The following is a 14,160-nucleotide window of genomic DNA, read 5'->3' as shown; positions in this document are numbered from 1 at the left end:
CCGGGCAGTTGGCTTGACCCCCATGAAAGCAGGACAAGAGACATCGACCTCACTAACCCTTTGAAAAGGGGAAATCAGTAAGACAGAGATCCCAGAAGAGAAACTCACTTCCCTAAGGCTAGGCTTTCAGCCAGACATTCGCGAACACATGGACAAAATCAAGACAGCCATTTGCAACCCACTGGGGAGTCTGCTGACCCATGACAGAAGGAGAGAATCATGCAATATTCAGAAGAAGGCAGAGAGGTCTCTGGATGTAGCACAAATTTACAGGAGGACCCAGGCAAAAGGAGCCTTTGCCATTGCTTAAGCCTGACTGATGTGTTGAAGGCAGCCAACTATGCGTCCACGGGCACTGTCCAATGTGTGCGGACTCCCGGGAAATGGCACCCAAGAGTCCCCAGCACCGGGGGATCTTCAAATCAGCTGGAGGACATTTGGAAAAGAATAGCTTTCCAAGAATTCTGCCAACACTTGTTAAAATTGCCACAGTCCTTCAACGCTTTCGTTTCACCACTGAGCCATGGAGAGACACAATCGAATCTACCTCAGGCCCCAATAATCCCCAGAGAGGGAACACATCTCCTCCCGTATATCAAGCATCAGAGGATCCCGTGGGGCACACGGAAAAGGAGTTCTATGGAATCTCTACAAGATTCCAAAGATCTGTCAAGAAAATGATCTTTCCACATGTGGAAGGCAGCAGTTATGCCTGCATTGCCTGATTAGGCTGTCAGCAGATCCTGACCTCCTGTGGTATGAACCTGAAACTAGTCATGACGCTCGCGACCCACGTACCGAATGGTATTGAGCCTGGCATTAGCTTTTTGACTCAGGTAGTGGTGCTGCTGCCTTTTCTTGAATGCTACAGCGAGGTATCAGGCTACTCCAGTCTTCATCCAATACCAAGATGTCTGGGAAAGACGCCCTGGAGATCCTAAGAGTCCAGTCGCAACTGACACAGGCTTTCAACTAGGGCAAGTCTCTCTGGTTTCTCCAGTAGAGCTGCTACACACTCCCATCCCGTAAAGAGTTGAGAGTTGAAAATATTCTCAAATTCCGTAGACATAACCGACTGGGAACCGGACGATCAAAAATTACTCAAGTGGAAATTCTTCTAGGTTCCTGTGCTTCCTAACTATCCACCCGTGCATATCACCGCCACTTGGTCAATAGGTCAGGTCAAGCTCAAAGCAGGGGACACGTCTCAGCTTTTCCACAAAACCCGACTGCCTCTTGGGCTCCATTTTCACTTGTCTAAGTGTCACCAGAGACAAGGGAGAACCGCCATCATTCACTCACCTTGAGTTCTTTCGGTGGTGAATCTCCTGAAAGCAGGTCTTTCCAAATGACAGAAAAAGACAAAAAGAGCCAAGGAATCAGCATGACCAAAATCGGTCAGGGAGGAGTTTTTGATCACTTGGTGGAGGAAAAAGGGATCCAAACGGGGGTCCACTCTGAAGCAGATCATTAACGTTAGGGAAAAGGAGTTTCTCTCTGGGCCTCAGCGGGATCCTATTGAGCATGATTTTTATGTCATCATCTCTCTTGGAGACAAGTTGAGGTGTCTTCGTTGACCCGAGACATCTCAATCCCCGGGAGAAATCACCTGAGTCTTCAAGTTCCTCACCACCGATATCGTCCATCCAGCCCGCAATCACGCAGGATGAGAAGGTTCGCACATCCTCTTCCGGTTTCCCGGGGACTAGCTTGACCCTCATGAAAGCAGGAAAACAGGCTTCGACCTTGCAATCCTTTGAGGAAGGGCAAAGAAGTAAGTCAGACATCAGACGAGAGACATTCATTGCCTAACAGCTATGCTTTTTCCACATATAGCCCAAAAGAGGGACGAAATCAAGACACACACTTCTCGCCCATTAGTGAGACTGCTGACCCTTGACAGAAAGGCAGACGCGTGCCAGATCAAGACAAGGCATAGAGGACTCCGAATGGAGAAAAGTACTCAGGAAGTCCCAGCCAAGAACAGGCTATTCATTTGATCAGCCCCGGCTAATGTCTACGAGGAAGCCGAATCTGTGTCCACAGGCACGGATCCGTGCACGAGCACTTCCAGGAAATGACATCCAAGGGTTCCCAAAACTGGGGATCTTCAAATGAGCTGTGGGACACTCGGAAGAGTGCTTTCACCAAGAATTTGGCCCCAAAATCAACTAGGCATTTCCAGAGTTTGACTTCACCCTTGTGCCATGGAGAGACACAGTCAAGGCCACCTCATTCCCAAAGAATGGGAACACAGGGAACACATCTCCTCCTGTTTATCAACCATCAGAGGATTCCTTGGCACAAAGAGAGCAGGAGTCTTATGGAACCTCTACAGGATTCCAACCAACTCTGTAGGAACAGGGATCTTTGCACATGTGCAAGGCAGCACTTACGCCTGCTTTCACTGTCTAGAGCTCCAGGGAAACATGACCTCCTGTGGCATCAACCTGAAAGTGCTCCTGACCCTCGTGTCCCCTTCACACCTGGCATCGACCCTGACTTTAGATTTTCTACGCAGTTATCTGTGCAGCTACCTTTACTTGAAAGCTGGAGCCAGCTATCAGACTACTGAGTCGCTCATCCAATTTCAAGATTCACGGGAAAAGCGACCTGCAAATCCTGCGAGTCCAGCCGCAACTGACACACGCTTTCAATTACAGCAAGTTGACCAGTCTCCTGTAGAGCTCTGAGCCATTCACATCTCATAAATATCTTGGGAAAATACATTGTTCTAGTTGGCCGTTTCTCCCATTTCGGTAGGCCGTATCGGACTTGGACCCAGGCTATCGCAGATGACTCCAGCGCACATGTTTCAGGATTCTCTGATTCCTAAGTATCCACCCACGCACGTCACCGCCACTTAGTCAACCAGGCAAGGTCAAGCACACACCAGGGGACATGCCTCAGCCTTGTCAGCAAACCCTACTGCCTTTTGTGGTGTATCCTCACTTGCCTAAGTGTCAGATGGGGCCAGGGCAAATCACGGGAAATCCCTCACCTTTTGTCCTCGCAACGGTGAACTCCTCGGAGGCAGGTTTTGCTAAAGGACACAAAAAGAGGAAAAGAGCCAAGGAATCAGCCTGACCAAAATCGGCCACCCAGGTCTTTTGGATTACTTGGTGCAGGTGAAAGAAATCAAAATGGGAGTCCGCTCTAAAGAAGATCTGTAAGGCTGGGCCAAAGGACTTTCCCACAGGGCCTCAGCATAACCTCTCTGAGCATGATTTTTAGGTCATCATCTCTCTTCCAGACAGATTATGTCATCATTGACCCCGGCCATATCACTCCCCAGGAAAAATCCCCTGAGACCTGAAGATGCTTACCACAAATGTCTTCCTTCCACCCAGGAAGGACAGTGGATGAGAGCGTTCACACATCATCTTCCAGTTTCCCGGGCAGTTGGCTTGACCCCCATGAAAGCAGGACAAGAGACATCGACCTCACTAACCCTTTGAAAAGGGGAAATCAGTAAGACAGAGATCCCAGAAGAGAAACTCACTTCCCTAAGGCTAGGCTTTCAGCCAGACATTCGCGAACACATGGACAAAATCAAGACAGCCATTTGCAACCCACTGGGGAGTCTGCTGACCCATGACAGAAGGAGAGAATCATGCAATATTCAGAAGAAGGCAGAGAGGTCTCTGGATGTAGCACAAATTTACAGGAGGACCCAGGCAAAAGGAGCCTTTGCCATTGCTTAAGCCTGACTGATGTGTTGAAGGCAGCCAACTATGCGTCCACGGGCACTGTCCAATGTGTGCGGACTCCCGGGAAATGGCACCCAAGAGTCCCCAGCACCGGGGGATCTTCAAATCAGCTGGAGGACATTTGGAAAAGAATAGCTTTCCAAGAATTCTGCCAACACTTGTTAAAATTGCCACAGTCCTTCAACGCTTTCGTTTCACCACTGAGCCATGGAGAGACACAATCGAATCTACCTCAGGCCCCAATAATCCCCAGAGAGGGAACACATCTCCTCCCGTATATCAAGCATCAGAGGATCCCGTGGGGCACACGGAAAAGGAGTTCTATGGAATCTCTACAAGATTCCAAAGATCTGTCAAGAAAATGATCTTTCCACATGTGGAAGGCAGCAGTTATGCCTGCATTGCCTGATTAGGCTGTCAGCAGATCCTGACCTCCTGTGGTATGAACCTGAAACTAGTCATGACGCTCGCGACCCACGTACCGAATGGTATTGAGCCTGGCATTAGCTTTTTGACTCAGATAGTGGTGCTGCTGCCTTTTCTTGAATGCTACAGCGAGGTATCAGGCTACTCCAGTCTTCATCCAATACCAAGATGTCTGGGAAAGACGCCCTGGAGATCCTAAGAGTCCAGTCGCAACTGACACAGGCTTTCAACTAGGGCAAGTCTCTCTGGTTTCTCCAGTAGAGCTGCTACACACTCCCATCCCGTAAAGAGTTGAGAGTTGAAAATATTCTCAAATTCCGTAGACATACCCGACTGGGAACCGGACGATCAAAAATTACTCAAGTGGAAATTCTTCTAGGTTCCTGTGCTTCCTAACTATCCACCCGTGCATATCACCGCCACTTGGTCAATAGGTCAGGTCAAGCTCAAAGCAGGGGACACGTCTCAGCTTTTCCACAAAACCCGACTGCCTCTTGGGCTCCATTTTCACTTGTCTAAGTGTCACCAGAGACAAGGGGGAACCGCCATCATTCACTCACCTTGAGTTCTTTCGGTGGTGAATCTCCTGAAAGCAGGTCTTTCCAAATGACAGAAAAAGACGAAAAGAGCCAAGGAATCAGCATGACCAAAATCGGTCAGGGAGGAGTTTTTGATCACTTGGTGGAGGAAAAAGGGATCCAAACGGGGGTCCACTCTGAAGCAGATCATTAACGTTAGGGAAAAGGAGTTTCTCTCTGGGCCTCAGCGGGATCCTATTGAGCATGATTTTTATGTCATCATCTCTCTTGGAGACAAGTTGAGGTGTCTTCGTTGACCCGAGACATCGCAATCCCCGGGAGAAATCACCTGAGTCTTCAAGTTCCTCACCACCGATATCGTCCATCCAGCCCGCAATCACGCAGGATGAGAAGGTTCGCACATCCTCTTCCGGTTTCCCGGGGAGTAGCTTGACCCTCATGAAAGCAGGAAAACAGGCTTCGACCTTGCAATCCTTTGAGGAAGGGCAAAGAAGTAAGTCAGACATCAGACGAGAGGCATTCATTGCCTAACAGCTATGCTTTTTCCCCATATAGCCCAAAAGAGGGACGAAATCAAGACACACACTTCTCGCCCATTAGTGAGACTGCTGACCCTTGACAGAAAGGCAGACGCGTGCCAGATCAAGACAAGGCATAGAGGACTCCGAATGGAGAAAAGTACTCAGGAAGTCCCAGCCAAGAACAGGCTATTCATTTGATCAGCCCCGGCTAATGTCTACGAGGAAGCCGAATCTGTGTCCACAGGCACGGATCCGTGCACGAGCACTTCCAGGAAATGACATCCAAGGGTTCCCAAAACTGGGGATCTTCAAATGAGCTGTGGGACACTCGGAAGAGTGCTTTCACCAAGAATTTGGCCCCCAAATCAACTAGGCATTTCCAGAGTTTGATTTCACCCTTGTGCCATGGAGAGACACAGTCAAGGCCACCTCATTCCCAAAGAATGGGAACACAGGGAACACATCTCCTCCTGTTTATCAACCATCAGAGGATTCCTTGGCACAAAGAGAGCAGGAGTCTTATGGAACCTCTACAGGATTCCAACCAACTCTGTAGGAACAGGGATCTTTGCACATGTGCAAGGCAGCACTTACGCCTGCTTTCACTGTCTAGAGCTCCAGGGAAACATGACCTCCTGTGGCATCAACCTGAAAGTGCTCCTGACCCTCGTGTCCCCTTCACACCTGGCATCGACCCTGACTTTAGATTTTCTACGCAGTTATCTGTGCAGCTACCTTTACTTGAAAGCTGGAGCCAGCTATCAGACTACTGAGTCGCTCATCCAATTTCAAGATTCACGGGAAAAGCGACCTGCAAATCCTGCGAGTCCAGCCGCAACTGACACACGCTTTCAATTACAGCAAGTTGACCAGTCTCCTGTAGAGCTCTGAGCCATTCACATCTCATAAATATCTTGGGAAAATACATTGTTCTAGTTGGCCGTTTCTCCCATTTCGGTAGGCCGTATCGGACTTGGACCCAGGCTATCGCAGATGACTCCAGCGCACATGTTTCAGGATTCTCTGATTCCTAAGTATCCACCCACGCACGTCACCGCCACTTAGTCAACCAGGCAAGGTCAAGCACACACCAGGGGACATGCCTCAGCCTTGTCAGCAAACCCTACTGCCTTTTGTGGTGTATCCTCACTTGCCTAAGTGTCAGATGGGGCCAGGGCAAATCACGGGAAATCCCTCACCTTTTGTCCTCGCAACGGTGCACTCCTCGGAGGCAGGTTTTGCTAAAGGACACAAAAAGAGGAAAAGAGCCAAGGAATCAGCCTGACCAAAATCGGCCACCCAGGTCTTTTGGATTACTTGGTGCAGGTGAAAGAAATCAAAATGGGAGTCCGCTCTAAAGAAGATCTGTAAGGCTGGGCCAAAGGACTTTCCCACAGGGCCTCAGCATAACCTCTCTGAGCATGATTTTTAGGTCATCATCTCTCTTCCAGACAGATTATGTCATCATTGACCCCAGCCATATCACTCCCCAGGAAAAATCCCCTGAGACCTGAAGATGCTTACCACAAATGTCTTCCTTCCACCCAGGAAGGACAGTGGATGAGAGCGTTCACACATCATCTTCCAGTTTCCCGGGCAGTTGGCTTGACCCCCATGAAAGCAGGACAAGAGACATCGACCTCACTAACCCTTTGAAAAGGGGAAATCAGTAAGACAGAGATCCCAGAAGAGAAACTCACTTCCCTAAGGCTAGGCTTTCAGCCAGACATTCGCGAACACATGGACAAAATCAAGAGAGCCATTTGCAACCCACTGGGGAGTCTGCTGACCCATGACAGAAGGAGAGAATCATGCAATATTCAGAAGAAGGCAGAGAGGTCTCTGGATGTAGCACAAATTTACAGGAGGACCCAGGCAAAAGGAGCCTTTGCCATTGCTTAAGCCTGACTGATGTGTTGAAGGCAGCCAACTATGCGTCCACGGGCACTGTCCAATGTGTGCGGACTCCCGGGAAATGGCACCCAAGAGTCCCCAGCACCGGGGGATCTTCAAATCAGCTGGAGGACATTTGGAAAAGAATAGCTTTCCAAGAATTCTGCCAACACTTGTTAAAATTGCCACAGTCCTTCAACGCTTTCGTTTCACCACTGAGCCATGGAGAGACACAATCGAATCTACCTCAGGCCCCAATAATCCCCAGAGAGGGAACACATCTCCTCCCGTATATCAAGCATCAGAGGATCCCGTGGGGCACACGGAAAAGGAGTTCTATGGAATCTCTACAAGATTCCAAAGATCTGTCAAGAAAATGATCTTTCCACATGTGGAAGGCAGCAGTTATGCCTGCATTGCCTGATTAGGCTGTCAGCAGATCCTGACCTCCTGTGGTATGAACCTGAAACGAGTCATGACGCTCGCGACCCACGTACCGAATGGTATTGAGCCTGGCATTAGCTTTTTGACTCAGATAGTGGTGCTGCTGCCTTTTCTTGAATGCTACAGCGAGGTATCAGGCTACTCCAGTCTTCATCCAATACCAAGATGTCTGGGAAAGACGCCCTGGAGATCCTAAGAGTCCAGTCGCAACTGACACAGGCTTTCAACTAGGGCAAGTCTCTCTGGTTTCTCCAGTAGAGCTGCTACACACTCCCATCCCGTAAAGAGTTGAGAGTTGAAAATATTCTCAAATTCCGTAGACATACCCGACTGGGAACCGGACGATCAAAAATTACTCAAGTGGAAATTCTTCTAGGTTCCTGTGCTTCCTAACTATCCACCCGTGCATATCACCGCCACTTGGTCAATAGGTCAGGTCAAGCTCAAAGCAGGGGACACGTCTCAGCTTTTCCACAAAACCCGACTGCCTCTTGGGCTCCATTTTCACTTGTCTAAGTGTCACCAGAGACAAGGGGGAACCGCCATCATTCACTCACCTTGAGTTCTTTCGGTGGTGAATCTCCTGAAAGCAGGTCTTTCCAAATGACAGAAAAAGACGAAAAGAGCCAAGGAATCAGCATGACCAAAATCGGTCAGGGAGGAGTTTTTGATCACTTGGTGGAGGAAAAAGGGATCCAAACGGGGGTCCACTCTGAAGCAGATCATTAACGTTAGGGAAAAGGAGTTTCTCTCTGGGCCTCAGCGGGATCCTATTGAGCATGATTTTTATGTCATCATCTCTCTTGGAGACAAGTTGAGGTGTCTTCGTTGACCCGAGACATCGCAATCCCCGGGAGAAATCACCTGAGTCTTCAAGTTCCTCACCACCGATATCGTCCATCCAGCCCGCAATCACGCAGGATGAGAAGGTTCGCACATCCTCTTCCGGTTTCCCGGGGAGTAGCTTGACCCTCATGAAAGCAGGAAAACAGGCTTCGACCTTGCAATCCTTTGAGGAAGGGCAAAGAAGTAAGTCAGACATCAGACGAGAGGCATTCATTGCCTAACAGCTATGCTTTTTCCCCATATAGCCCAAAAGAGGGACGAAATCAAGACACACACTTCTCGCCCATTAGTGAGACTGCTGACCCTTGACAGAAAGGCAGACGCGTGCCAGATCAAGACAAGGCATAGAGGACTCCGAATGGAGAAAAGTACTCAGGAAGTCCCAGCCAAGAACAGGCTATTCATTTGATCAGCCCCGGCTAATGTCTACGAGGAAGCCGAATCTGTGTCCACAGGCACGGATCCGTGCACGAGCACTTCCAGGAAATGACATCCAAGGGTTCCCAAAACTGGGGATCTTCAAATGAGCTGTGGGACACTCGGAAGAGTGCTTTCACCAAGAATTTGGCCCCCAAATCAACTAGGCATTTCCAGAGTTTGATTTCACCCTTGTGCCATGGAGAGACACAGTCAAGGCCACCTCATTCCCAAAGAATGGGAACACAGGGAACACATCTCCTCCTGTTTATCAACCATCAGAGGATTCCTTGGCACAAAGAGAGCAGGAGTCTTATGGAACCTCTACAGGATTCCAACCAACTCTGTAGGAACAGGGATCTTTGCACATGTGCAAGGCAGCACTTACGCCTGCTTTCACTGTCTAGAGCTCCAGGGAAACATGACCTCCTGTGGCATCAACCTGAAAGTGCTCCTGACCCTCGTGTCCCCTTCACACCTGGCATCGACCCTGACTTTAGATTTTCTACGCAGTTATCTGTGCAGCTACCTTTACTTGAAAGCTGGAGCCAGCTATCAGACTACTGAGTCGCTCATCCAATTTCAAGATTCACGGGAAAAGCGACCTGCAAATCCTGCGAGTCCAGCCGCAACTGACACACGCTTTCAATTACAGCAAGTTGACCAGTCTCCTGTAGAGCTCTGAGCCATTCACATCTCATAAATATCTTGGGAAAATACATTGTTCTAGTTGGCCGTTTCTCCCATTTCGGTAGGCCGTATCGGACTTGGACCCAGGCTATCGCAGATGACTCCAGCGCACATGTTTCAGGATTCTCTGATTCCTAAGTATCCACCCACGCACGTCACCGCCACTTAGGCAACCAGGCAAGGTCAAGCACACACCAGGGGACATGCCTCAGCCTTGTCAGCAAACCCTACTGCCTTTTGTGGTGTATCCTCACTTGCCTAAGTGTCAGATGGGGCCAGGGCAAATCACGGGAAATCCCTCACCTTTTGTCCTCGCAACGGTGCACTCCTCGGAGGCAGGTTTTGCTAAAGGACACAAAAAGAGGAAAAGAGCCAAGGAATCAACCTGACCAAAATCGGCCACCCAGGTCTTTTGGATTACTTGGTGCAGGTGAAAGAAATCAAAATGGGAGTCCGCTCTAAAGAAGATCTGTAAGGCTGGGCCAAAGGACTTTCCCACAGGGCCTCAGCATAACCTCTCTGAGCATGATTTTTAGGTCATCATCTCTCTTCCAGACAGATTATGTCATCATTGACCCCAGCCATATCACTCCCCAGGAAAAATCCCCTGAGACCTGAAGATGCTTACCACAAATGTCTTCCTTCCACCCAGGAAGGACAGTGGATGAGAGCGTTCACACATCATCTTCCAGTTTCCCGGGCAGTTGGCTTGACCCCCATGAAAGCAGGACAAGAGACATCGACCTCACTAACCCTTTGAAAAGGGGAAATCAGTAAGACAGAGATCCCAGAAGAGAAACTCACTTCCCTAAGGCTAGGCTTTCAGCCAGACATTCGCGAACACATGGACAAAATCAAGAGAGCCATTTGCAACCCACTGGGGAGTCTGCTGACCCATGACAGAAGGAGAGAATCATGCAATATTCAGAAGAAGGCAGAGAGGTCTCTGGATGTAGCACAAATTTACAGGAGGACCCAGGCAAAAGGAGCCTTTGCCATTGCTTAAGCCTGACTGATGTGTTGAAGGCAGCCAACTATGCGTCCACGGGCACTGTCCAATGTGTGCGGACTCCCGGGAAACGGCACCCAAGAGTCCCCAGCACCGGGGGATCTTCAAATCAGCTGGAGGACATTTGGAAAAGAATAGCTTTCCAAGAATTCTGCCAACACTTGTTAAAATTGCCACAGTCCTTCAACGCTTTCGTTTCACCACTGAGCCATGGAGAGACACAATCGAATCTACCTCAGGCCCCAATAATCCCCAGAGAGGGAACACATCTCCTCCCGTATATCAAGCATCAGAGGATCCCGTGGGGCACACGGAAAAGGAGTTCTATGGAATCTCTACAAGATTCCAAAGATCTGTCAAGAAAATGATCTTTCCACATGTGGAAGGCAGCAGTTATGCCTGCATTGCCTGATTAGGCTGTCAGCAGATCCTGACCTCCTGTGGTATGAACCTGAAACTAGTCATGACGCTCGCGACCCACGTACCGAATGGTATTGAGCCTGGCATTAGCTTTTTGACTCAGGTAGTGGTGCTGCTGCCTTTTCTTGAATGCTACAGCGAGGTATCAGGCTACTCCAGTCTTCATCCAATACCAAGATGTCTGGGAAAGACGCCCTGGAGATCCTAAGAGTCCAGTCGCAACTGACACAGGCTTTCAACTAGGGCAAGTCTCTCTGGTTTCTCCAGTAGAGCTGCTACACACTCCCATCCCGTAAAGAGTTGAGAGTTGAAAATATTCTCAAATTCCGTAGACATACCCGACTGGGAACCGGACGATCAAAAATTACTCAAGTGGAAATTCTTCTAGGTTCCTGTGCTTCCTAACTATCCACCCGTGCATATCACCGCCACTTGGTCAATAGGTCAGGTCAAGCTCAAAGCAGGGGACACGTCTCAGCTTTTCCACAAAACCCGACTGCCTCTTGGGCTCCATTTTCACTTGTCTAAGTGTCACCAGAGACAAGGGAGAACCGCCATCATTCACTCACCTTGAGTTCTTTCGGTGGTGAATCTCCTGAAAGCAGGTCTTTCCAAATGACAGAAAAAGACGAAAAGAGCCAAGGAATCAGCATGACCAAAATCGGTCAGGGAGGAGTTTTTGATCACTTGGTGGAGGAAAAAGGGATCCAAACGGGGGTCCACTCTGAAGCAGATCATTAACGTTAGGGAAAAGGAGTTTCTCTCTGGGCCTCAGCGGGATCCTATTGAGCATGATTTTTATGTCATCATCTCTCTTGGAGACAAGTTGAGGTGTCTTCGTTGACCCGAGACATCGCAATCCCCGGGAGAAATCACCTGAGTCTTCAAGTTCCTCACCACCGATATCGTCCATCCAGCCCGCAATCACGCAGGATGAGAAGGTTCGCACATCCTCTTCCGGTTTCCCGGGGAGTAGCTTGACCCTCATGAAAGCAGGAAAACAGGCTTCGACCTTGCAATCCTTTGAGGAAGGGCAAAGAAGTAAGTCAGACATCAGACGAGAGGCATTCATTGCCTAACAGCTATGCTTTTTCCCCATATAGCCCAAAAGAGGGACGAAATCAAGACACACACTTCTCGCCCATTAGTGAGACTGCTGACCCTTGACAGAAAGGCAGACGCGTGCCAGATCAAGACAAGGCATAGAGGACTCCGAATGGAGAAAAGTACTCAGGAAGTCCCAGCCAAGAACAGGCTATTCATTTGATCAGCCCCGGCTAATGTCTACGAGGAAGCCGAATCTGTGTCCACAGGCACGGATCCGTGCACGAGCACTTCCAGGAAATGACATCCAAGGGTTCCCAAAACTGGGGATCTTCAAATGAGCTGTGGGACACTCGGAAGAGTGCTTTCACCAAGAATTTGGCCCCCAAATCAACTAGGCATTTCCAGAGTTTGATTTCACCCTTGTGCCATGGAGAGACACAGTCAAGGCCACCTCATTCCCAAAGAATGGGAACACAGGGAACACATCTCCTCCTGTTTATCAACCATCAGAGGATTCCTTGGCACAAAGAGAGCAGGAGTCTTATGGAACCTCTACAGGATTCCAACCAACTCTGTAGGAACAGGGATCTTTGCACATGTGCAAGGCAGCACTTACGCCTGCTTTCACTGTCTAGAGCTCCAGGGAAACATGACCTCCTGTGGCATCAACCTGAAAGTGCTCCTGACCCTCGTGTCCCCTTCACACCTGGCATCGACCCTGACTTTAGATTTTCTACGCAGTTATCTGTGCAGCTACCTTTACTTGAAAGCTGGAGCCAGCTATCAGACTACTGAGTCGCTCATCCAATTTCAAGATTCACGGGAAAAGCGACCTGCAAATCCTGCGAGTCCAGCCGCAACTGACACACGCTTTCAATTACAGCAAGTTGACCAGTCTCCTGTAGAGCTCTGAGCCATTCACATCTCATAAATATCTTGGGAAAATACATTGTTCTAGTTGGCCGTTTCTCCCATTTCGGTAGGCCGTATCGGACTTGGACCCAGGCTATCGCAGATGACTCCAGCGCACATGTTTCAGGATTCTCTGATTCCTAAGTATCCACCCACGCACGTCACCGCCACTTAGGCAACCAGGCAAGGTCAAGCACACACCAGGGGACATGCCTCAGCCTTGTCAGCAAACCCTACTGCCTTTTGTGGTGTATCCTCACTTGCCTAAGTGTCAGATGGGGCCAGGGCAAATCACGGGAAATCCCTCACCTTTTGTCCTCGCAACGGTGCACTCCTCGGAGGCAGGTTTTGCTAAAGGACACAAAAAGAGGAAAAGAGCCAAGGAATCAACCTGACCAAAATCGGCCACCCAGGTCTTTTGGATTACTTGGTGCAGGTGAAAGAAATCAAAATGGGAGTCCGCTCTAAAGAAGATCTGTAAGGCTGGGCCAAAGGACTTTCCCACAGGGCCTCAGCATAACCTCTCTGAGCATGATTTTTAGGTCATCATCTCTCTTCCAGACAGATTATGTCATCATTGACCCCAGCCATATCACTCCCCAGGAAAAATCCCCTGAGACCTGAAGATGCTTACCACAAATGTCTTCCTTCCACCCAGGAAGGACAGTGGATGAGAGCGTTCACACATCATCTTCCAGTTTCCCGGGCAGTTGGCTTGACCCCCATGAAAGCAGGACAAGAGACATCGACCTCACTAACCCTTTGAAAAGGGGAAATCAGTAAGACAGAGATCCCAGAAGAGAAACTCACTTCCCTAAGGCTAGGCTTTCAGCCAGACATTCGCGAACACATGGACAAAATCAAGAGAGCCATTTGCAACCCACTGGGGAGTCTGCTGACCCATGACAGAAGGAGAGAATCATGCAATATTCAGAAGAAGGCAGAGAGGTCTCTGGATGTAGCACAAATTTACAGGAGGACCCAGGCAAAAGGAGCCTTTGCCATTGCTTAAGCCTGACTGATGTGTTGAAGGCAGCCAACTATGCGTCCACGGGCACTGTCCAATGTGTGCGGACTCCCGGGAAACGGCACCCAAGAGTCCCCAGCACCGGGGGATCTTCAAATCAGCTGGAGGACATTTGGAAAAGAATAGCTTTCCAAGAATTCTGCCAACACTTGTTAAAATTGCCACAGTCCTTCAACGCTTTCGTTTCACCACTGAGCCATGGAGAGACACAATCGAATCTACCTCAGGCCCCAATAATCCCCAGAGAGGGAACACATCT

General features: G+C 49.3%; 8 non-coding genes across 8 annotated transcripts; all 8 read right to left on the bottom strand.

Annotated features, from left to right (window-relative positions):
* Positions 1 to 1,499: 1,499 nt before the first annotated feature.
* LOC126057457 (small nucleolar RNA SNORD115) lies at positions 1,500 to 1,580 on the bottom strand. Its single transcript, XR_007512544.1, has one exon. It is a non-coding gene; the product is annotated as a small nucleolar RNA SNORD115 (small nucleolar RNA).
* A 1,618-nt stretch (positions 1,581 to 3,198) lies between these two features.
* LOC126057835 (small nucleolar RNA SNORD115) lies at positions 3,199 to 3,276 on the bottom strand. The gene has a single exon (XR_007512908.1). It is a non-coding gene; the product is annotated as a small nucleolar RNA SNORD115 (small nucleolar RNA).
* A 1,617-nt stretch (positions 3,277 to 4,893) lies between these two features.
* Positions 4,894 to 4,974, bottom strand: LOC126057456 (small nucleolar RNA SNORD115). Its single transcript, XR_007512543.1, has one exon. It is a non-coding gene; the product is annotated as a small nucleolar RNA SNORD115 (small nucleolar RNA).
* Positions 4,975 to 6,592: 1,618 nt separating this feature from the next.
* On the bottom strand, positions 6,593 to 6,670 carry LOC126057834 (small nucleolar RNA SNORD115). The gene has a single exon (XR_007512907.1). It is a non-coding gene; the product is annotated as a small nucleolar RNA SNORD115 (small nucleolar RNA).
* A 1,617-nt stretch (positions 6,671 to 8,287) lies between these two features.
* Positions 8,288 to 8,368, bottom strand: LOC126057455 (small nucleolar RNA SNORD115). The gene has a single exon (XR_007512542.1). It is a non-coding gene; the product is annotated as a small nucleolar RNA SNORD115 (small nucleolar RNA).
* A 1,618-nt stretch (positions 8,369 to 9,986) lies between these two features.
* Positions 9,987 to 10,064, bottom strand: LOC126057833 (small nucleolar RNA SNORD115). The gene has a single exon (XR_007512906.1). It is a non-coding gene; the product is annotated as a small nucleolar RNA SNORD115 (small nucleolar RNA).
* Positions 10,065 to 11,681: 1,617 nt separating this feature from the next.
* LOC126057454 (small nucleolar RNA SNORD115) lies at positions 11,682 to 11,762 on the bottom strand. Its single transcript, XR_007512541.1, has one exon. It is a non-coding gene; the product is annotated as a small nucleolar RNA SNORD115 (small nucleolar RNA).
* Positions 11,763 to 13,380: 1,618 nt separating this feature from the next.
* Positions 13,381 to 13,458, bottom strand: LOC126057832 (small nucleolar RNA SNORD115). The gene has a single exon (XR_007512904.1). It is a non-coding gene; the product is annotated as a small nucleolar RNA SNORD115 (small nucleolar RNA).
* Between the last annotated feature and the right edge of the window lie 702 nt (positions 13,459 to 14,160).

The sequence above is a fragment of the Elephas maximus genome, chromosome 13 (genome assembly GCF_024166365.1).
Source record: "Elephas maximus indicus isolate mEleMax1 chromosome 13, mEleMax1 primary haplotype, whole genome shotgun sequence".
NCBI lineage: Eukaryota > Metazoa > Chordata > Mammalia > Proboscidea > Elephantidae > Elephas > Elephas maximus.
The sequence above is the reverse complement of the archived record's forward strand: the minus strand, read 5'-3'. Positions and strand labels throughout refer to the sequence as shown.